The sequence below is a fragment of the Hippocampus zosterae genome, chromosome 3 (genome assembly GCF_025434085.1).
Source record: "Hippocampus zosterae strain Florida chromosome 3, ASM2543408v3, whole genome shotgun sequence".
NCBI classification, from domain to species: domain Eukaryota; kingdom Metazoa; phylum Chordata; class Actinopteri; order Syngnathiformes; family Syngnathidae; genus Hippocampus; species Hippocampus zosterae.
In genome coordinates this window covers 2,478,810-2,503,066 of record NC_067453.1, presented here as the reverse complement: position 1 = coordinate 2,503,066, position 24,257 = coordinate 2,478,810, and the positions used below count along the sequence as shown (strand labels likewise).

General features: G+C 44.5%; 1 protein-coding gene and 1 long non-coding RNA gene across 2 annotated transcripts in view; one reads left to right on the top strand and one right to left on the bottom strand.

Moving 5' to 3' along the window:
- Positions 1 to 24,257, top strand: part of LOC127597271 (uncharacterized) — a 180,776-nt gene that overhangs the window by 147,916 nt on the left and 8,603 nt on the right. The gene's annotated exons all lie outside the window — the stretch shown is intronic.
- Positions 4,715 to 18,150, bottom strand: LOC127597773 (uncharacterized). The gene is made up of 2 exons (XR_007961736.1): positions 18,072 to 18,150; positions 4,715 to 5,175 (listed from the first exon to the last, which is right to left on the bottom strand). It is a non-coding gene; the product is annotated as an uncharacterized LOC127597773 (long non-coding RNA).

The following is a 24,257-nucleotide window of genomic DNA, read 5'->3' as shown; positions in this document are numbered from 1 at the left end:
CTCTCTCCCGAACAATGCTTCAAAATCAGTTCACTAGTGAACTAGTGGGCAATATGGAATAAATGGACAAAGGGCTTTCGATGGAAAGCCCTTTGTCCATTAATTCATCCAACGTGCTCTCATTCGTAATGAATTGTAGCCCAGTGAGAGTACATCCGACAGACACGTGGACTTCGGGTAGCCAATCATGATGCATTTCGTGCCTAGCAGCGACAAAAGCCAAGGAGAAAACTTTCAGGCGCATTTAAAGCTTTCGGGGTAAATATTACTCCTATTGTGACATAAAATGTTGTTTTATGATGATTTTAGGCCGTAAAGTAATTGTGTAAATGTCAAAAATATGGTCAATTTATCAAGATGAAGCCTGCTTTAAAATTTGCTCCAACGATTTTGGAGATGTGTCCGACTTTGACAGAAATGGCTGCAGTTCAACGCTGAAAGTCGCAGCCGGGAGCAGCTTTATGTCGGCAGAACTTTCTAAAATCTGCTGCTTGCTTTGATAGTCACATATTGGCTTATTACTCACAAGCTAATTGGTATGAAAAAAAAGAGTTAATGTTTGGAACATGATTTTGTTTTTACTGTTTGCTGACAAAGTACATTTGAATTACCGTATTTTCACAACCATTCGCCGCACCATATGGTTGGGCGCAGTCTCATTAATGGGTGCCATTTCTGTATTTTACACATAGACAAACCGCACTGTATTATTGGATGCAGTTTTAAAGTGGTAAAACATACGCCAGCTTAAACATACGGCATGCATGCGCGCACGCTAAAAACACGTTGGCTTGAAGCATACGGTAGCATGCCAAGACATACAGATACAAGCTAAAAAACGTTTTTAAAAAGGCAACGGATAAGGCGAATGTTTGAAGAAGGAGCAGATTCTGTAGGGCTTGATGCAGGGGACTATTTGAGCTTCGGTGGTCTTAACAATGACTCGCGCCTGAATACTGAATATAGAGCATTGGGCCGAGAATTGCGGGACATGGACCGAATGACATTATTTACCCTATACGCACTGGCCGCACAACCGGTGTACCCCACTTGGCATGACTGGCCTGAGGTCAAAGGCCAATGGTCGACGATGCGTGATGCGATACATCGTATGGGAAGATTGTGCACTCGCGAAGCCATCTCACGGTCAGGCCATGCTTTTATTGATGACTCACCCATACCAAAAGTGGTGCGAGATGCAATGATTAGAGACGCCCCTTCTCATTATAGATCAGCAGTACTTACCATCTTGCTAGGAGCAGCTGAGAACAGTTTCAGTGATGTTAAAACGCGCCTAATGGAATTGGCGACTTTGGGAGACTGGGGAGACGCAACACGCCCTCCCCGACCTGAACCAAAGAATTATAGGTCAGAAAAAGAGGAGAAAAAGACAAACTCAAAGTCATCTGAAGGGGGAGGGAACCGACGGGAAATGTGGAGGGCACTGATAGCAGCGGGAGTCCCGGCAGACGAAATTGACGGGCTACCCACTAGTGCCCTAGCCGCGAAATGTAAACAACGCGGATTGAAAGTCAGTTGTTTGAGTATGGGAACCAACAAAAATGAAAGAAAATCAGACATTGCACAACTAGCGATTCTCTTAAAAGAGATGGTATCGCCGGGAGTGCGACCAACAGCCCATCCCCTTGAAACCTCCAGAGAGGAAGAGGATGAAGAAGAAAGTACAGATTCAGATGAAGACATGCTGGTAGATATCAGAGGTCCCAGCTATGTCGCAGATCACGAACTTTTAATCTCCTCAACTAGGATGAAGGCCAAACTCAGTCAACCAGCCAGAGTCAAATCGTCCACCGTTGGTCAGTAAGGGATATCCGACCCCACGTCCAACTTGAAATTTATTGGAACAATTCGGTACAAAAAGTGATGGCACTGGTTGACACAGGAGCGGAGGGCTCATTGATTCATGGAAATCCTGACAAAATGAAGGATGAAATAATTCCTTAGGGGATTGGGAGGACAGGTGGTGAAAGGAAAAGCAGTTGTCCTCCCATTGAAAATCGGAAAGATGCCGATACAAAAATTTGAGGTCGTTGTGACACCTATCCCAGAGTGGATAGTTGGAATGAACATTCTGGCTGGAATGACTTTGCATTTGAAAATGGGAAAATTCCAATTCGGAACAGTAACAGAAACTGAGATACGAACGATTTTGGTAGGAAAGGTAAAAATGACACAATTTCCCATACCTGAAGCCACAGAAACAGTCTCCCTTAAACAATATGGAATTCCGGGGGGACAAGAAGAGATCACTGCTACCATCAAAGAATATTTGGAAGCAGGTGTGCTGAAGCCGGTAACACAAAGTGGAACAACCCCTTGTGGCCGGTAAGGAAATCAGACAATACATGGCGAATGACCGTTGATTACCGACAATTGAACAACCGACCTGTGGGGTCAGGAGTGACTCCTTTGATTCGAATGATTTCAAATCAAGAACCTGTAATGGTCACAAAAAGTATTAAAATGTGGAAAATTGACCCAGAGGCCGTACTTTGCGAGTGGACAAGGGAGCCAATCGGAGAGATGATGTGGCAGGTTGGACCGCACACTCTCTGTGTGGCTACAACTTGAAATAACTCGCAGGTACCTTCGGTTCCTTTTGTAGGATGCCTTGGTAATGTACATCTGTGGCACTGGAGACACATGACGTATCGTTTGACCGATTACACCGAGTCCCGTAGATTAACTACGGTGCGGTGGGAAGTGCTTCACTCCCCCTGGAAAGTGTCTCTGGAACGTTTCAAATGTGCATTGGAAAGTTCTACGGACATACAAAACCTCATTAAGTCACATATGTCTAACATCTCCAGTCTCATGGTGTCGACCATGGTGGTAAAGGGGAAAGTCGTGCATGCTGCTAAAATGGTACAGCAGGCTTCGGCTCATCATTGGTGGGATATTTTTTCTGGAATGTCTTCAACCGCGCGTACCGTTTTTGTGCCGCCCTTGATCATTGCGCTAATTGCTATATGCGTGCTAACACTGTGTAATGTAGGATCTTGTTTTTATGTACAAAGAATTCGGAAAGAACTTAATAAGAAAATAAAACAAGTATCATATTATTGAATGAAAATAAAAATCACAATGTTATTGGAGATGGTTTGGAGAGAAGTGCTAGGAATGACTTGGCCCGAAGAACTAATTGATAGTTTTTATTGTTATATAAATTGATTAAGGTAAACACCAAGAGTGGAATGGTATATTAAGATATTTTGTGATGTTTTCTTTAATCAATGTATATCTTCTCAGTGAAAAACTGCTTTGAGATGATTGCATGACTTGGTGACTTGCTTGCCTAAGCAATTTCAGAGATGGACTCTGGAGCCTGCTTTGCCGACCTCAGAGATAAACTATTTAGCCTGCTTTGACGACTTCATAGTCTACTTTGCTTGAATTGTCAAAACTTGATTGTGATCAATGCCACTTGATTACACAACAAACAGTGTGGCGTAGGTAGGGATGAGAATGGCCACTCACCCCTCCCGATGCACACACTTTAGAGGATAAAAGGAGGGGAGCGATGCTCCTCAGCAGAGTCCGCTGTGGGTTAACGTACGAAACGCCCAGCTCGTATTGAAGCTCACTCTGCTGAGGGTGTTGGCTCTCCACCCTAATGGCATACGGTAAGAGTTCTTTAGCTTCATACAACTTGTTTGAAGTGTGTTATCACTTCTGTGTGGGACCAATAAAGTGCCTATTGTTGGTAGCCAGAAGTGTCTTGTCGTTATTTCTGAGTGCCTATCTCCGACGATCCTTTATAAAACTTGATATTCATTCAAATTGAGTATCAGAAGTGTTTCAAAACAATTGTATTTAGCAATCGTACAATGTACTCACGCATGCCTGTCCACAGTCACTTCCGCCTTTTCTATATATAAACAGCGTGTCGGCTATCAGTCAGATTTTGGAACTCCGCGCATACACAAGACGCTCCGCATCATAAGGCGTCCTGTCCATTTTGGAGAAAATTTAAGGCTTTTAATGGCGCCTTATAGTCGTGAAAATACAGTATTCGTTTGCCAACATTACATGAATATGACTCTAACTCATTCATTCATTCATTCATCTTCCAAACTGCTCTATCCTCACTAAGGTCGCGGGGGGTACTGGAGCCTATCCCAGCTGTCTTCGGGCAGTCGGCAGGGAACACCTCGAATTGGTTGCCAGCCAATCACAGGGCACACAGAGACCATGCATGCCCACACCCACACTTAGGGACAATTTAGAGTGACCAATCAGCCTGCCATGCATGTTTTTGGAATGTGGGAGGAAACCGGAGTACCCGGAGCAAACCCATGCAGGCCCGGGGAGGCCGGAGGCTGGAATTGAACCCGGTACCTCTGCACTATGAAGTCGACGTGCTAATCACTGGACTACCGGGCCGCCCATGACTGTAAATGTGCATTATAAATAATATAACAATAGAGTTTTACTGGACCTAAAAATAAACTATGTCCTAATTGCTGGGAGAGTCCACAGCACCTCTTGCATCTTTAGCCACCTTAGGTGCAGCTACTAGTGGTACCCTTCTATTAACTTGTCAGTCATGGGAAAGTGTGTCAATTTACGAAATCTATTTGAGTTAGGGTGCACTACTTAAGGTCACAGTGAGATTGAGAACAGCAGACTCAAGTTAGAGTCAAGGGGAAACCTCCAACAGGAAGAAGACACACTGACTGAGGTTTTTTTTATCAAAAAAATATATTGAGTGAATATTTACAATAGGAGTAGATGGGAAACTGAACCAGAATGCATAAAGCTGAACAAGAAAAAAAAAACATACAGTAATTTAAATTGTTAGCAGTTCTTATCAGTTGTTTTTTTTTTGGTATCAGTTCTGACCCATGAAAAAAAAAGCGACCGATCTCAAATTCAAAAACAAAAAAAGAGGGAAATCCTTTCAACTGTCCTACCACCCTCCAGGGGACGGGTGGCTTTGAAGTCTAAGATGTCCTTCACCAACGTCCCACGTGGCATCCAATCTCCAGACTCCGTAGTCCAATCTTTTGATGGCCTATGAGTCCCAAAAAAAACAGCATGCACAAAATGCGCAAGGCATTCACTAAACGTGTCAATCATCGGCTAGGGAAAATAACGATTTTCTAACATTGGCTCAAACGAAGGCCACAGCGCTATTCGCCGTGAGCACGTTAGCTTAGCTCGATGCTAATACACTTGCCATGGAGCGCACGTGTCGGTCCAATGGTTTATCCCTTTTTCTTTCTTTTATAACGGCACAGTTATATCTTATATCAACAGAACAACAATCTCCATTTTCACCAACTTCATTCCTGACTCTTTTTTTATGTTACAAATCGAATGCTAGAAATGCTAATCGGACATATTCAACAAAAAACCCTCACCGGGAATGTTATCTCTTCTAAACCCTTCTCTTGCCTTGGAAAGAAAAAAAAGAAAGATTGCCACAGGATTTAACTTTACTATCTTGAACAGGTAGAGGTTCAAGGACAAGTTTTCATTTATCGTTCTTTCGTTCCGACAAGCCTGGGAAATTGCGAGAATGTTCTGTCTCTCTCGCTAACAGGTCCTCGCTACGAGCGCTGCGCTGTGTTCAATGTCCCTCAGAAACAGCAGCATCACAAACAAATATCATCCTACAGAAACTAACAATAAAATAACAGTCTTATCAAGGCTGGGTTAGACTCTCCCCCTCTAAACGGCATGAGTCCCTTCATGACCCGTTACCCATCCTGTACATTATGAAGGCGATGCTGCAGCCTTCGAGAACACAACACATAAAGCTTGTATAAAAGAATTAATGGCTAAGCTCAGTGGCTCTCCCAACTCGTCATAGGTAAACTTTTTCGGTCGACGTATTTCTCTACTAGAGCGTCGCAAGCCTACCGTCTCTATGTCAACATCATCAAGTTCGATAGCCTCAGTAATAGGTCTAGAGTCTGATGGAATGGAACCCCTGTCTGTCACGGTGTTTGTCATGTCAGGTCTTTGGATGTCAACTTCTACCTGGTCTGGACATCTAGCATCTGTGGATGATAACTCACCACTACCCAAACCAGGAATCTCATGTTGTGAGGCCTTGACAGATTTTTCAAAGTCAAGTGTCGATCTGTCTGGCACTGCAATATCAGAGGGTGATGCTAGGGGTTGAATATGTGTAGGAGCTTGAGATTTTGGGGGAAAATTTTCAATTTGGACATACGTCAGGTGAACGTCAGGTGAATTTTCATTCATCTACTATAAAATACAAAACAATACAATGCATCCTAATTTATGAAGCACTTTCACAACAAGCTGCTGGTGTAACAAAGCGCTTTACAAAACAGTTAAAATCAAATTGAATAATAAACACAACACATAACGTAAAAATACGGACAGTCGTGCAGTCTTAACCGCTATGTTTTGTTGTTTGAAGCAGTTCTAAATGAATGGGGAGCGAATCAAAGTGTCCTTTTCACCAGTGGATCAGAGGCGTCATGCTGAAAATGTGCACACGTCTACTACAAGCTAAGTTTGAAAATAAGAAGCTGTAGCGTCCATTGACAAAAAAAGAGATTGGTTCACTTCTCCTTCCATCCATCCATTATCTGATCCACTTTATCCTCACAAGGGTCATGGGGGGTGCTGGAGCCTATCCCAGCTGTCTTTGGGCAGTGGGTGCGGGACACCCTGAACTGGTTGACAGCCAATCGCAGGGCACACACAGATGTACAACCATCTGCACTCACACTCACATCTCGGGACAAATTAAAGTGTTCAGCCTGCCAAGCATGTTTTTTTGAATGTAGGAGGAAACCAGAGTCCCCAGAGAAAACCCACACAGACATGGGGAGAACATGCAAACACACAGGAAGGCCGGGACCGGAATCAAACCCTGCAAGTCTGAACTGTGAGGCCGACATGTTAACCAGTCCACCACCAGGCTGCCCAATTCACAGGTAGATGAAGTGAAGTTTTAGCGAATTAGGTTTGTTGCAACACGGAGACTTGGAAAACATGCAGAACAGCTGCCCTCCAGGACCAGAGTTTGACACATGTGATTTAAAGGTTACATGACACAGAATGGGGTTTCATTCATTCATTTAGTGAACTGCTTCATCCTCATTAGGGTTGTGGGGGGTACTGGAGCCCATCCCAGCTGTCTTCGGGCAGTAAACGGGGGACACCCTGAATCGGTTGCCAGCCAATCGCAGGGCACACAGAGACAAACAACCATCCATTCTCACACTCACACCTTGGGACAATTTAGAGTGTTCAAACAGCCTGTCATGCATGTTTTTTGGAATGTGGGAGGAAACCAGAGTACCTGGAGAAAACCCACGTAGGCCCGGGGGAGAACAAGCAAACTCCACACAGGGAGGGCTGAGCTCGAATTGAATCTGTAATGAATCCATATAAAATTCAAAATGAATCCATGTAAAATCACTTCAAATCCAAGCGGTGACTCTCAGTTCCAAATATGCATCCGCGCTTCCCGTCGACACTCCTCTCTCCTCATTCTCGGCTCCACAAGACATCCATCCAGCCGCACCAATGCAGACTATCCTACAATGTCGCCATCTCCACTGAACAAAATGGGGCTGTGAAAAATGCTGCCCATTACAGGCGTAAAAACCCAATAATAATAATACGTCACATTTGTAAGCGCCTTTCACAACACTCAAGGACACTGTACAGCCAAGACCAATGGTAAAACACAGATAAAATAATAAATAAAGAAAGAAAGATTTAAGGCGGGTAGGCAAGTCTGAATAGGTGGGTTTTGAGCTAGGTTTCGAATAAGGAAAGAGAGTCAATATTATGAATGTTGGGAGGAAGTGAGTTCCAGAGTTTGGGGGCAGAGCGACTGAAGGCTCTGCACCCCATTGTACTGAGACGGGCAGAGGGTAGAAAAAGGTGGAGGGAGGATGAGGACCTGAGTGAGCGAGAGGGAATGGAGATTTGAAGAAGATCTGACAGATAGGGGGGCGCAAGGTTGTGGATGGCTTTGAATGTATAGAGAAGTAATTTGAAGTTGATTCTAAGTTTGACAGGAAGCCAGTGGAGCTGTCGGAGGATGGGGGTGATATGATGGAAGGAGGGGGTTCTCGTGATGATCCGGGCTGCTGAATTCTGAACAAGTTGAAGTTTATGGAGGAATTTCTGATGGACACCAAAGAGGAGTGAGTTGCAGTAGTCAATACGGGGAGTGGTGGTATGCGGAGTGAGTGAGGGACGGAGGCGGTTTATATTGCGAAGATGGAAATGAGCGGACCGGGTAATGTTATTGATGTAGGAGTGAAAGGATAGTGAACTGTCAAGGATGACACCCAGACTCTTCACCTGGGGGGAAGGAGATATAGTGGCATTATCAATTGTGAGGGAGAAACTGTCGGCTTTGTTTAGAGTGGATTTGGTACCGACGAGTAGGAGTTCAGTTTTATTGCTGTTTAGCTTGAGGAAATTGTGGGTGAACCAAGATTTGATTTCTGAGAGACAGTGAGAGAGGGATGAGAATGGGAGAGAAGGCTCGGGTTTGCTGGAGAGATAGAGCTGGGTGTCATCCGCAAAGCAGTGAAAGTGTCAGCCAAATTTGCGGAAAATGTTTCCGAGCGGAAGGAGGTAGACAATGAAGAGGAGCGGACCGAGGACAGAACCCTGGGGAACACCAGAAGAAACGGGGAGGGATTGTGAAGTAAAAGAATCAAGTTGAATGAACTGAGAGCGGCCAGTGAGATATGAGTGGAACCAACGTAGAGGGGTGTTGGTGATGCCTATGGTAGGGAGTCTATTGAGGAGGATGGGGTGAGAGATTGTGTCGAAGGATACACTCAGGTGATTTTTATGAGGGCTGTTTCAGTACTGTGACGGTGACGGAAGTTGGACTGGAATTGTTCATAAAGACTATTGTCGGTGAGGTGGGAGTGGAGCTGAGAGGCGACAGTTTTCTCCAGAATCTTCGAGATGAAGGGAAGATGGGAAATGGGGCGTAGGTTATTGAAGTCATTGGGATCCGAACCAGGTTTTTTTCAGGATTGGGATGACAGCTGCAGTTTTGAAGAGCACAGGAACAATTCCAGTCGACAGAGAGGAATGGATAATGGCTGAGATGAAGGGAAGCAGAGAGGGTAGGCAGGATTTGACCAGAACTGTGGGGAGGGGATCGAGCTGACGGGAGAAAGTCTTGGATTTAATGATGAGGTCTGAAATTAATGAGAGATGGGGGAGTTCAAAAGAAGAGAACAGTTTGCAAGGGGTGAGAAGGTCAGAGGAGGGGAAAGGTACAGAGGAGCCCAGAAGCTGGTGGATTCTGTTGATTTTTTCGTTGAAAAAGAGGAGAAGTGCGTTGCAGGTGTCACGAGAGTAAAAGTGAGGTGGTAGGGAGTCAGGAGGTTGAGTGATTCTGTTCCAAAGGGAATAGAGAGTCTTAGTATTTCCAGCATTGGAGCAGATGAGTCCGGAGTAGTAATGTGATTTTGCTTGAGAGATGGAATCCTTGTAGAGGGATAGTTGAGCTGCATTGATGTCCTTGTGAGCAGTGAGGCCGGTTTTCCTATAAAGTCTCTCAAGCTGCCGGGTTTGGGATTTCAAGGAACGTAGATGAGGGGTGAACCAAGGGGCAGACCGAGTAAAAAGGACAGAGCGGGACTTGACAGGGGCGAGCGTATTGAGGATGCTGGTGAGACCAGAGCTATATCGGAAAAACAAATCATCAGGAGTGGAGTCAATGTCCGGAGTCAGGGTGGTCAGCCATGCAGTGAGAGAGTCAATGTTAATGTCTTTAATATTACGGTAAACAATGGTCCGGGGTGATTTGGCAGTTGAGAGCTGGAGTGTAATGTTGAATGAGATAAGGAAGTGGTCCGTTATTGGAAGTTCATCAGCAGTACAGTTGGTGGGGGAAATACCAGAGCAGCAGATCAGATCCAGGGTGGACCCAAGCACCCAGGGGCTGTCCAGCACCGATAGTCAAACGGTGCCGACGTTCCTCCCAATGAAAATCAGCGCTGGTAAACGCGTGCTGCTGAAAAGGCGCAACCACCAAGCACAGATTCTTCTCCTTTGACGGATGTCGTGGACAAAGATCACACAGTTCATCAGGGCCGATATTTTTCCTGTACATCACTGATGTGACAAATTGAAATACCTTTTTTTGTTCTCGTAAGATATTGTTGCGCAGAAAGTCATGCAGCTCAATTTTTCTTCAGAAACTAACACAAATGATCTTTAACTATGTGGCCTGGCTGATGATTTTAAAATCAGTAACAAATTGACAAACAAAATGAAAAGTAGGACAGTGAAATGACCATAAATGTTTTTGGGAAATTACAGAACATGCCAAAAGAAACAATTGTACTTGCTAGTGAGAACAGTGAGGATACTCAATGGCAGGAACGATACATGTGGGTTTTACAAAGCATGAGGTGCTCCATGGGGCAAATGCCAAGTGAACATGGTGAGGTCATTTTGGAGGAGGAATCAAGGCTGAGGTCACTCAGGGGGACTTGCTGACATGTTTGGCGATGCTAGTCAGGAGGGCAGCAGAGACATGACTTAATCTGGCTCGCCAATGCCCTCTGGGCATGGGCCAGGATGCCAAGCACAGTGTTTAGCTGGTGTCACCAGCAGGAGGACTCAGATGAGGAGCAGGACAGGGTGGTGACCACAGTCGAAGAGCGGGTCACTGAAAGGAAGGCTGTAGCTTCGGGACAAGAGGGGCACCAAGGTGCTTCCAGGTGCTTGGCTGGAACTCTAGATGAAAGCTGCAGGGGAACACACCGAGTCGGCTGGGAAAGCTTCTGCCATCTCTCTGAAACATTATGCGGATGACTGTCAGGTCTATGTCCCACTGAGCAAAACAAGATGCATTCTCATGAAGGCCATGTTTATCCTACCTGGAGGAAATCAAAACCTGGATGGCACTTAATTTCTTAAATTTTAATGAATAGAAGACTGGAGTGATAGTGATTAGTCCCAGTGGCCCTTGTACATCGCATTCTGTAGAGCCAACAGTGTTGAACCTTGGTCTTGAACTAGACAGTGATTTAAAATACGACTGGCAATTTGGTGCCGTTGTTAAATCCAGGCAGCTGGCTCAAGTACCGTATTTTCACGACTATTCGACGCATCGTACTAATGGCCGCAGTCTCATTAATGCGTGACATTTCTGTATTTTACACATACACAGGACGCATCGTACGAATAGCCGCAGTTTTACAGTGGTAAAACATACGCCAGCTTAAACATACGGCATGCATGCGCGCACTCTAACACGTTAGCTTGAAGCATACGGTAGCATGCCAAGACATACAGATAAGATAAAAACACGTTTTTAAAAAGGCAACGAAAGCAGAACTGAGTTCGGGTGTATTTTATTTAGCCATCGTACAATGTTCTCACATTTTCGATCAATCATCACCCAGAAATCCATCAAAGTCCTCATCCTCTGTATCAGAAGCAGAGGACTGCACATCTCAGTTGTCATTGAATGCATCACATGCTAGTGTGAGTTGCTACGCATTGCCGAGCGGAAAGAAGGAGTAGCAACAGCAAAGTCAACATTTCTCTCGTGTGAAGCTTTCCCACATTTGAAAGTAAAGAACAGAGCGAAACATGGTGGCAGCGCGTGTGTGTGTAGAAAGAATTGAACAATTGTGCAAGTACCGTAATCCATCAAAAACGCCGCGTTCCCTCTCGTTGTTGCGTATTGTGGCGTAACTCGCCCAGCGCTGCCTCTCACTCTTTGTAAAGTTGTGTTTGCCATCGATCATTGTTCCCATGCTGTTCGCAACTTTACTTTGAACGCCCGGTTGATGCCAATGTCCAGCGGTTGGAGTTCTTTAGTCAAGCCTCCGGGAATAACGGCAAGCTCAGAGTTCATTTGCTTGACTTGGTTTTTCACCGCTGCTGTGAGATGGGCACGCATGCCAAAAGCATAACCGGTGGCTTTAAGTTTGAACTGAGCTTCGTAGGCGTGTCTTTTTGTCGAATTTATTTTCAGGGGTTCTTAGAAACCAAAACCGGAGTTGTTTTGCAACAATGCACATTGCCACACTCTATACAGGTGTTGGTACCTGCTTGCGACGTCCCTTTAGCGTCCACTTACACGCCCACCCTTCACCATTGGCGGACTGCTCCCCAGCTTGCCTGTCCTCTCTCTCTCTCTCTCTCTATCTCTCTCTATCTCTCTCGCTCTCTCTCTCTCTCTCTCCCTCTCTCTCTCTCTCCCTCTCCATATGTATATATACAAGCCAACCCTTCCCTGATTGGCCGACTTCTTTCCCGCATGCCTGGCCACAGTCACTTCCGCCTTTTCTCTATATAAACAGCGTGTCGGCTGTCAGTCAGATTTTGGAACTCAGCGCATACAAAGGACGCTCCGCACCGTAAAGCATCCATTTTGGAGAAAATTTAAGACTTTTAATGGCGCCTTATAGTCGTGAAAATACGGTAAGTTTCTCAATGATCAAATGAAAAGCTGTCTCACACTCTGGAGTCCAGAGATCAGCAAGTGAGTGATTAGGATGACAGGACAACTGGGATGGCTCTCGTTTGTAAATCTTTCCTCGTTTCTTTGGTGGATGATAGTTTGCAGTGAGGCGGTTAAGGGGTTTAGTTATCTTGGAGCATCCTTCAACAAAACGGCGATAGTATCCAGCGTAGCCTAGGAAACACTTCAATTCTTTGAAAGTTGATGGACGGGGCCAGGTTTTCAAAGCTGAGATTTTGTCAGCATCGGTATGAACTCCACGTGTATCCACAACATGTCCTAAGTATTTCACTGAATCTCGAAAGAATTGGCACTTTTCTGCGGACAACTTGAGTCCATAGTCTCAGAGACGTGACAACACCTTCATTAACCTGTTTTTGTGCTCCTCTAATGTGTCTGAGAACACAATTAGATCGTCCAGAAAAACAAGCACTTTGTTGAGGTGGAGGTCACCAACGCATTTCTCCATGAGGCGTTGGAAAGTGCCTGGGCCATTTGTGACGCCTCGTGGCATCCTGTTTCCTCGTAGAAACCAAGGGCGCACACAAAAGCCGTCTTAGGCTTGTCCTCTTCGACTACTTAGACTTGATAATAGCCAGACTTAAGGTCCATGACAGAGAACCACTTTGCTCCACTGAGAGCTGCAAAGGTCTCTTCAATATTTGGTAGGGCGTATGCATCGCTAATGGTCCTCATATTTAGCTTGCGATAGTCTATGCATAGGCGAATTGAGCCATTCTTTTTCTTAACTAAGACATTGGGTGAAGCAAAAGTGCTTTGAGACTCACTAATTATTCCAGCATCGAGTAACTGTCTGAGATGCTGCTTCACTGCTTCTGTCACTTGGGTGGATAGGTCTTGGTCTTTCTTTGAAAGGTGTCTCATCATGTAACCAGATCTGATGTATTACAGCAGTGGTGTGGCCATACGACATTTCATCAAGGGCAAAAACTTCAGAAATAGATTGTAGCTTTTTTTGGATGCGCTCTTTCCATTCATGTGGGATGGGAGACTCATCAAGACTGAATGGGGGTCTATTGGTTTCCTGTTCCGGTTGACTTGGGGAAAACTGAGATTGCACAGATTCTAAAGGGGAAACCAGCTGGGCTGCACAAGCTTGAGCAATGACACTAGTTGGCCGCAATGTCACACTATGTTCGCTCACATTATGCACTATGACCCGTACTTTGGTACTGGCCCTAAAGGGGATGTCCACTAAAGTTGATTCGATTAGCAATCCTCCTGGTAATCTATACTGGCCATGCTGTTCAAGCACAAATCTTGTGTTCTGGTTCTTCCGTCCTAATCTCACAATCCCCATAAGGCACAATTTTTGGTTTGCAAGGACTGTGATTGGCTTCTTACTATGCAGCATGACAGGGTAGGAATGAGTATCACTTCTCTGTGCCTGGGCAACATGTTGGAGGAGCATTGCAAACTGCTTAGAAGGTAAGATCTAAATAAACTTGGGCCCATTTTGCTCCACTAATTGCTCATGGAGTCGCAAAAGCACATTTGTCCCAATTAGTAGTGGGATTCTACTGTTGAAGTGGCATTCAGGAACCACAAGTGAGAGTACGACCAATTCCTGTTCTTTTTCCGCTATGTGCCATGGAAACGAAATGTTCGTTTGAATGTAGCCCAAGTATGGGACAATTTGTCCTCCGGCTCCTTCAATCTCAAGAATAGTGTGGATGGTTTGGATGAGAAGATGGGAAAGGTGCTCTTTGTGAAAAGTTTCAGAAATTGACGTCACTTGTGAACCGGAATCTATTATGGATTCGCATGGCGTACCTTCAACAAGTACAGAGGCTGCACAGCGTGGGCCTATAAGACCTTGGGGTAATATCAATTGAGGGTTAAAAATGTCAACAGGTTGGGTTTGGAATTCAATGCCCAGGGATTTGGGACTCAGAGAATCAAGGGTTTCAGCTCCTGGACGTCTCACCGCAGGAGCTGTCACAAGTTTAACCCTTGGGTCCTTCAAATGAAAAAAACCCTAAGTTACGCATTTTACAATTTTTTTAATGATGTATTTTGTGTTATACAAACATTCTTTTTTTTTTCAAACACTCAAAATGTTCAGAGGCATCTGTGCTATCCATACATATATAGTTTTTATAGTTCTTTGGGATTTTTTATTATTTATTTTTTTGCAAAAGGAAAAAAAAATGTGTCTGGAGGTCCCAGCCAAGCCCTACTAACAATCCCGACCGGATGTGTTCATGTAAAATGCATTGGTTTGAAGCCTCCTGCAAAAAGGCAAACTCATTTGCGATCCTCTGGCGCCACCTAAAAGTTGCACAATTGGAATGACCTCAACCCAACAATGTGGCATGCATACGTCTATCCAAGCAAAAACAAAGCGATTGACGTAAAATTCGCGTGAAATGCATGTTTACACATTAGGTTTACGATGCATTCAAAAATATGAATTATAATGGGTCTCAATGATGCAAAATATGTAAATTGTGAAGATTACGGAATCAAAACCATTTTTATTATTGCTGCAATGCCTGAGAATTATCAGCCGGTGACGTCATGAAATTTAGGCCATTTTAGAACCCCCCCATACGTTTCAGCTCTCTCGTGTTTTTCCGAATGCCTTTGCCTTTGATTCAAAGACATAATTTTACATTTATCGTAAGCGGTGGACTACGAGGGTTAACGCAAAAGGAGCTGTAGTTTGTCTTACAGCAAAGTCTGCTTGTTTTTCTTTTACTCTGCATTCCTTTCTTTGACAAGAGTGGGATTTGGCTCATTTGTGCAGTAGACTGCTATGTGATTTCCTTCCCCACAATTGAAACAAAACCATGCACGCGGCATTCCAGGGATTCTTGTAGAGGCCTGTGGTTGTCTCATATTTACAGCCAAGAACTCCTTCGGATTGGGGGGTTCGGATTTGCATGTAACCTTCTGGTTCTGGACAAGTATTTGAACTTGTCTGGTCAATTCAGAAATTTGATTTTCCGGTTTAGCAGTTTCATTTGGGAGTTGCTCAATGGGTTGTTGGGATACAGGGGTGTTTGTCAGTAGGGTGGTGTCTCTCTCTTTTTGCTCAACTTTTCGACTTGTCTCATGAGTTCATTGATTTTCAAATCAAGTTTCACAGTTTCATTATCTGATGAAGGCCTACAAGCAGTACTTGGTCAAAGACTGGAATGCCAAATGCAGAGTGGGCATGTGCAGCAGCCTTTGTTGTACCCAAATGTTTCTTCATACGATCAAACTTGGCTAACCGTCGTTCTTCTTCTGTCCTCAACATGAGAAGGAGGTCGGGGAATGAGGGAGGAGAACCCTTTTTCCCTTCAAGTTGGAGACCTATTATCAAACTCTGATCCCAGCAACCCCGAATAAATTGTTTTTAAGGAGCAGCCCATCTGCGTTCGTAGCAGCTGCTCCCCCTCTAAAAATTACTCTGGTGAGAAGACTGTGGAGGCGGCTAAAGAAAGCAGAGGATTTTTCTCCGCTGTTTTGGTTCGAGCAAAGAAAGGAAGTGAAGAGTTCTTCTCCATCCTCGACAACACTGAAAGCAGTTTCAAGCTGATCAAAATAAGTGTTTGGTGACACAGTGACACCAAGTGGCTTTACAATTTCAGAAGCAGGGCTGAGCAAGCTCTCAAGGATCCTCCTCACCTTGTGTGCATCAGTCAAAGAAGAGTCACTGAGTAAGAGATCGATTTGGCTGCGCCATGTCTCATAATCCACTTCACCGTTGGGCCTAGGAATTCGACCTGAGAAAGTGCATATCCACATAGGTGACGTGTGAGTTGGCTCACTATGTACAATGTGCTCAACTACAACCTTCTGAACATGAGGAGGGTTGTAAAGGCTCTCATCTATGCGGACATTCCTGGGGCTAAAAGTGTCACGGTTCTGTGTCAGTCTGGCCAGCAGGTGGCATTAGCGGACTTCTGTGCACACCTACTGCCAATCTATGATTAGTTACACTCTGCATTTAAGGAGCCCTCTGCTATGCACATGTTGCTGGAGAATTGCATTTTGCCTTGCTACTTCCTTGCTCATTGACTGCTATTGCTATAGACCTCGTCAAGTTTCGCTTTTTGAACTCTCGGTGCCCAGTACTTTGTAAGTATGGTTTTTAGTTTGTGATTTGGCTCTCGCTTGCGTGCAGTGGTTACATTGTTTTTTGTTTGCCTTCGCGATTCTTATTTCCCCCCCCCTTGCCTTTTGTGCAAGTGCTTTTTGTTATTCGATTTTGTGCCCTCTGGTCCTTGTTTTGACCAGCACTTTATGTTACGACTTTGTCGGTGCGAATTTTTGTAAACCCTTTTTTCTACGGAGACCTTGTTTGGTGTCTGCACTTCTGGGATCCCAACTTTATTTCGGCTTGCCCGAACGTGACAAAAAGCGCTACTGGGTTCCATTGGTTCACTCCGATCGGAATAGTGAGTGGCAGTGTCAACGTGCTGGTCGTCAGTCGATTGTGTTGCAATCTTTGGTGTGGGGTCTGTTTGTGATTTCACTTTGAAGAAAGCTAAGGAAGCCAACCTTCCCACTACTCCCCATAGACTCATGTTCCCTAAGGTAGGACGGGCCATTTCTTTTCCCATCTCGCCTTGAGTGATGTCTCTAACAGTTTTAGAAGTCCAAACTGAACTTGGATCGACAGGGCTTACAAGTCCCCTTAAAGTCAAGGGATCAATTTCCAGAATAGCCTGTTCTGATTCATAGACAACAAGAGTTCTGCCTTTAGGCTGATGTAACTCATCAGGAACTCGAATGACCTGAGCTATTTTGCCATTTATCACAAACACATCAGAAATGTTATCATCGGTGCAAATTTGTTCAACCCCTGTAACAAAGGTTTTCTGAAATCGTTCATAAAGATCAATTTTTTCCTTTGCAAAGAAAATCACATAGTGTCTTAGGGGTTGCGTTGGAGGTAACTAAGCTGCTATGCCAATCTCCTGGCTGGCTCGCCAAATCGTGTAGCCACCTTAGGTGCAGCTACTAGTGGCACCCTTCTATTAAGTTGTCAGTCAAGGGAAAGTGTGTCAATTTATCAAATCTATTTGAGTTAGGGTGCACTACTTAAGGTCACAGTGAGATTGGCAACAGCAGACTCAAGGGGAAACCTCCAACAGGAAGAAGACACACTGACTGAGGTTTTTTATTAAAAAAATATAGTGAGTGAATATTTACAATAGGAGTAGATGGGAAACTGAACCAGAATGCATAAAGATGAACAAGGAAAAAAAACATACAGTAAGTTAAATTGTTAGCAGTTCTTATCAGTTGTTTTTTTGGTATCAGATCTGACCCATGAAAAAAAACGACTGAGATCTAAAAAAAAAAAGAGGGAAATCCTTTCAACTGTCCTACCACCCTCCAGGGGACGGGTGGCTTTGAAGTCCAAGATGTCCTTCACCAACGTCCCATGTGGTCTCCAATCTCAAGACTCCGTAGTCCAATCTTTTGATGGCCTATGAGTACCCCCCATGCCCCCCCCCCCCAAAAAAAAACAGCCTGCACAAAATGCGCAAGGCGTTCACTAAACGTGGCAATAATCGGCTAGGGAAAATAACGATTTTCTAACATTGGCTCGAAAAAAGGCCACAGCGCTATTCGCCGTGCGCACGTTAGCTCGATGCTAATACACTTGCTATGGAGCGCACGTGTCGGTACAATGGTTTATCCCTTTTTTCTTTCTTTTATAATGAATGGGCTATTTTGTATTTTTTTTTCATATATTGGGTGTGATGCATTATAAGACTCAATCTAAAATGCATCCACTAGATGGAGCTATGCTAAAGAAAATGCCAACATAACGATCAGACGTCACAAAGACGTTTTTCATAAAGCAGTGACACAGTTCACTTAACCAACACCAAGTTACAACAGTGCAACATTTGATCACGTAATGGAAACAGTCTCATATCGTGACGGTAAATCAAATGAAAGTGCAAGCACAATATCGCTCAAAATAGTGAAAAGCAATAACAATAACTCCGCGTTGTTCAAACGTTAATATCTATATTCACACCCTGCCCTAGTCGGATCTTTTTTTCACTGATTCTTGCGCAGAAAGTGGCAAGCTTTCCTTTGTAGTCTTGAGTCAGTTGCTGCAAAACAGTGGTTCGTGTGTGGATAGACAGATTACATCTTTTCATAAACCGAAAGCACCAAGAAGGACCACCCCTTAATCCATTTATTTTCAGTCTCTGGGCCAGCGCTTTTGCCTTTATTCGAATCGTGACTGTACAGACACTCATACTTGCTGCTCTCTGCTCAACAACCCACTGTTTGAGTAGTTCCTCGAGCTGTGGCCATCGTGCTTTGTTTCCTCGGAAGCTCTGTTGAGTCTTGTTTACCTGGCGCAGAGCGTCTTGTTGCTTCTGCCACTCCCGCACAATTGACTCGTTCACGTTGTACTCTCTTGACGCTGCTCTATTTCCATGTTCAACTGCATAACCGATTGCCTTAAGTTTGAACTCTGCGTTGTAAGCATGTCTCTTGCGAGCCATTTTGGGGGGGTCGAAATATTACCGTAATGACCATACACAAGGCGCGCTTTGAGCTTTGAAGAAAATGGAAGGCTTTTAGGTGCGCCTTTTAGTGTGGAAAAAAACAGTATATCTATTTTTACAAATTCAAGATATTAAAAAAAATGCATTTATTAAAAAATTAACATTTCAAGAGAAAAATATACTTTAAAAAATTGTAAGATGTACTGTCACGACAGTCACATGTTGACTACACATATTGTTGACTATCATCCATCCATCTTCTACCGCTTATCCGGGGCCGGGTCGCAGGGGCAGCAGCTATAGCAGGGAAGCCCAGACTTCCCTCTCCCTAGCCACTTCTTCCAGCTCTCCCCGGGGGATCCCGAGGCATTCTCAGGCCAGCTGGGTGACATAGTCTCTCCAGCGTGTCCTGGGTCCTCTTCGGGGTTTCCTCCCGGTGGGACATGCCCGGGACACTTCACCAGGGAGGTGTTCAGGAGACATCTGAATCAGATGCCCAAGCCACCTTATCTTGCTTCTCTTGATGTAGAGGAGAAGCGGATCGACTCTGAGCCCCTCCCGGATGACCGAGCTTCTCACCTTATCTCTAAGGGAGAGCCCGGACACCTTGTGGAGAAAACTCTTTTCGGCCGCTTGTATTCGGGATCTCGTTCTTTCGGTCACGATCCATAGCTCGTTACCATAGATGAGGGTTGGGACGTAGATCACCCGGTAAATTGAGAGCCTCGCCCTTTGGCTGAGCTCCTTCTTTACCATGACAGACCGAAACAACGTCCGCAATGTTGACTCCTAAGCGAACTAAATTTCCTACAGCGCTGATTGGACAAGCAATGTTATGTGATCATCTGCCGCCAGTGATGCCCAAGCAGCGTGTCATAGCTAAGCTCTTATAAGGAAGCCAATAGGAGGTGTTCACTTCTGGCACTGTCCTCCTGATTAGCATTTAGCATAACTAGTGTTACCAGTGAGCCATTAGAGTTTCACTTGTTGTACCAGGCAACATTTTGCCATCACTATTTAACTAGTTAAATCAAAAGACCATTTAACTAGTTGACTAGTATGTAGGGTGACATCCACTAGTTCCACTAGTGCGACATTTTCACTTAATGAGTAGTGAGGTCAAAATGTCGCACTAGTGAGGTCAAAATGTTGCACTAGTGGAACTAGTGGATATTTGGGGGATCACTCATTGGCAAGTAACATTTTTGGACTCACTAGTTCGATATCGAGGCTTTAAGGGTATTAAACTAGTGAACTAGTTAATGTTTTATCCTCCACTAGTTAGCTATTTCAGCTCCCACTAGTTAACTAGTGCAGGAAATAATCGGTCACTAGTTAACATATTTGAACAATCCATGTTTTACTAGTTTACATGTTAACACTTTTTAAATCTTACTAGTTAACGAGTTAGACTTTGAACCTCACTAGTTTGGTCCAGTGGGCCACTAGGGCATCAAAAGGCTGACTAGCTAGTGTGCTTCCAGTTGTCACTAGTTAGAATTTTGTCAGCACTAGTTGGACAAAAGTGGCACTAGTTGCAGAAAATGAATGACTAGTCAGAGTTGTTATGCAACTCATACGACAAAGTGCATCACGAGTGTGGCTGAGTGTCCAACAAGTGCTGAAAAAGACCAAACTAGTGCGACACACTCATGTCTAATATTAGGGATGTGGAATAAATGTTCATTTGGCTTGCGATATGCACACGAACAAGCGGCCCGTCACATTCGGTCCGAAGTGCCTGGACGGATTACGCACATAAGACAAAGTGGGTGTGTTATCAGTCGTCGGTGAAATGGGTGTCTGTCGGGGAGTAGGGTGTTAACTGGGTTTGCTGAAAACCCACTCCCGTCATCGCACAATTGTTCCTTTTAAAAAAACAACTTCTTATCTTCCATCCCCAAATTGGGCATATACCGTTCCGTCCCATGGACGGAATGTCCATCTCTGTATACAGTGATCCCTCGTTTATTGCAGGGGTTACGTTCCAAAAAGAACCAGTGATTAGAGAAAAAAAAGCCCAAAAATGTGAGAGGGATGAAATTTTAAATGTGCTGTATATTGTGCTGTATGTGCTTTGCAGCCGATGTGTTAATGATGAGACAATTAAGGATGGAAAAGACAGTGCTGCTTTTTTTCTTATAAGCCTCCTCTGTCTCTCTCTCTCTCTCTCTCTCAGCCGCACACGCACACGAACACACACACAAGCACCACTCACACGCATCATAAACAACACTTGGACACTGATCAAAGACACAGAGTAACTGTCAGAGATTTTTTTCTCGGACAAAGTTAAAGAAACGACTTGGCACACAGGAAAATTGTCTTGAATATCGGCGGAAGCGGACCTCTGAGAGCGAACGACGGTTAGTTGCTCCGTGATCACACTCAAAGTCCTGTCTCTGCGAGTTCGACATTTTATTGTAACATATGCAAAATACAAGAAAAACACTGCCCCCCGATATTTGCATGCCACATGTCCGGCCCTCGGTAGTGATTGGTTACCTGTTTTTCAAACTTGAACCACCAGTACATTGGCACCTTTTCTGTCTGGTCTACATCGAATTAACATGTTGCAGACTTTGCGGATGGCCAATATCGCCTGGGCGTGACGAGTGTTCTCAACTCGTCTTTTGTTGCTTAACCGCTGTTCCTGAATTATTCATTCCCCTTTTGTGACCGAGTTTCGCCCTCTCCCCTGTGGTCGCCCACCTGTATTGACGTGCTAATTGTGGACCTCAACAGCCCTCCGGCCAGATGGCCGGCGCCTTTGTGTGCAGGCATTTGGGGATGCTGGATATGCACCCAAACGCTTCGATGTGCCCAAATAAATGAAACTTTGGCTGTGGATCTTCTCAGCCACCCCACGTGGGATAGATCCACTCGTGCTGTCAATGGTGGACGTCAACGTTGGGAACCAATCAAGTTACAGCCATGCACAAAACCTCTGAGTCATTCGGCAATTTTTTCAGAATACAGTACTAAGGGGGAAAAAAACGTGATGCACGGAAGCCGTGCTAAACGAACCGTGATAGAGCGAGGGATCACTGTATATCCATTCATCCATCCATTTTCAACACCATTTGACATTGTTGATATTTTTAGAGGGGGCTCCAGGCACATGTTTTTATTTTAGCTTTGTAATAATGTATTTATTTACATATTTTAACTACTAATTTGAGCCTATTTTTTATCTCATCTTTCTTTTATCTCATCTTTCTTCCATCCATCCATCCATTTTCCGATTTGCTTAATCCTCACAAATGGAGTGCTGGAGCCTATCCCAGCCGTCTTTGGGCAGGAGGCGGGGGACACCCTGAAACAGTTGCCAGCCAATCGTACATGATACATTTAATACAACTAAAATGCTGATTTAAACACTTTGAATACATTTATAAAATACATGATCATCATTATACTTTTACTAAAAGCAAAGCTGATTGTGTGTGCGTGTCAATCCAAAAATATTACTTCTCTCACATGTAATGACAGGCTTAAACACTTATTACCTCAAAGACATAAAACATACTGTAAGATAAATGCTTCATGGGCAAAACCCTTTCGAAATGAATCATCTGTGAACATTTAATCATTTACAAATTTAAAGATTAAATGTTAAAATTATCAAACCAACCACTCCTTTCATCTCATTTGTAATGATCGGCACAACCATTGTTTTAATACTCAGCCATATGAAACACACCTGTGAGGGAATATGTTCACGTGCAAATCTTCTAATATATTCAGTAAAAGCTGTTTCTGAATACATTTTTGGCAAGATGATGATCAAACATCGTCATCAGGCGCCGACAAGTATGGCAGCCTCAGTCACACGCTCCCTGTTTTTGTCATTTTCGTTTGTTTTTGGCGACCCTGAGCGGCTTACTTACACGAGGGAAAAGTTGCTGCGCATTGGGGAGTCTACGCTCGGTCTTTTTTCACCAGCACACGAAAATCCAGAAGGTTTTTCGGAGCTAATCGCGAGCGGAGCGGCTGCGCTGTACGGAGCATGGAAACGCCGCCGGAGGAGGGGGAAGCGAGCCGGCGTGCTCGTCAAGCTCCGGCAGCGCGGATTTCGAACCCCGCTCCCATCGATCCATCTTGCTAATCTACGATCTCTGCCAAACAAGATGGATGAACTTCTTCTCCTCACAAAGACCAACAAAACATTTGCACGTTCTGCTGCGCTCTGCTTCACTGAAACCTGGCTCAGTGACCGCCATCCAGATCCCGCGCTACATCTACCCGGCTTTCGCCTTCTCCGAGCCGACGGCGACACGGAGCTATCAGGGAAATCGAAAGGTGGTGGGATTTGCTTCTATATCAACGAAGAATGGTGCACTGATGTCACGAAGCTCGACGCACACTGCAGCCCGGACCTGGAGTCGCTGTCTTTAAACTGCAAGCAATTCTACTCGCCACGTGAGTTCACCTCCTTTTTACTAGTCGGTGTTTACATTGCGCCACAAGCTAACGCTAACACGGCGATACAAACGCTAGCCGAACAAGTAAACAAACTCAAACTAAAATACCCAGAGTCACCCCTGATCATTTTGGGCGATTTTAATAGAGCACATCTTAACCGTGAACTTCCCAGATATAAGCAGCACATCGACTGTTTCACCAGAGAAGGCAACATTCTAGACCACTGCTATACAACAATCAAAAATGCATACTGATCGGTCGCCCGTGCAGCATTGGGTCTTTCTGACCACAATTTAATCCACTTAATACCTACATACAGACAGAAACTCAAATGTGTTAAACCGGTTGTTAAGATGTGAAAAAATGGACAGATGAAGCAAAGCTAGCTCTACAAGAATGCTTAGACTGCACTGATTGGGGCGTCTTTGAAACTTCAACAGGCACACTGGATGAATACACAGACACATCATACATCAGTTTCTGTGAGGACATGTGTGTACCAACGAAGTCCTTCCGCTCCTTCAACAATAACAAGCCATGGTTTACTCCCAAACTCAGGCAACTCAGGAAAGAGAAAGAGGCCGCATTTAGAAGTGGAGATCGGGCACTGTACAAACATGCCCGAAACCAATTGACAAAGGAAATTAACATCGCAAAGAGAAGCTATGCAGAGAGGCTGAAAAACCAGTTCTCTGCTAACGACTCTGCATCTGCATGGAATGGCCTGAAAGCAATCACTAACTATAGAATGCCATCCCCCCATACAGTGAACAATAAGGGTCTTGCTAATGAACTAAACATGTTTTTCTGCCGATTTGAAAAGGACACTGTCAGGTTGGTCCAAATTGACACTCAGGAATAACCAAAAGGAG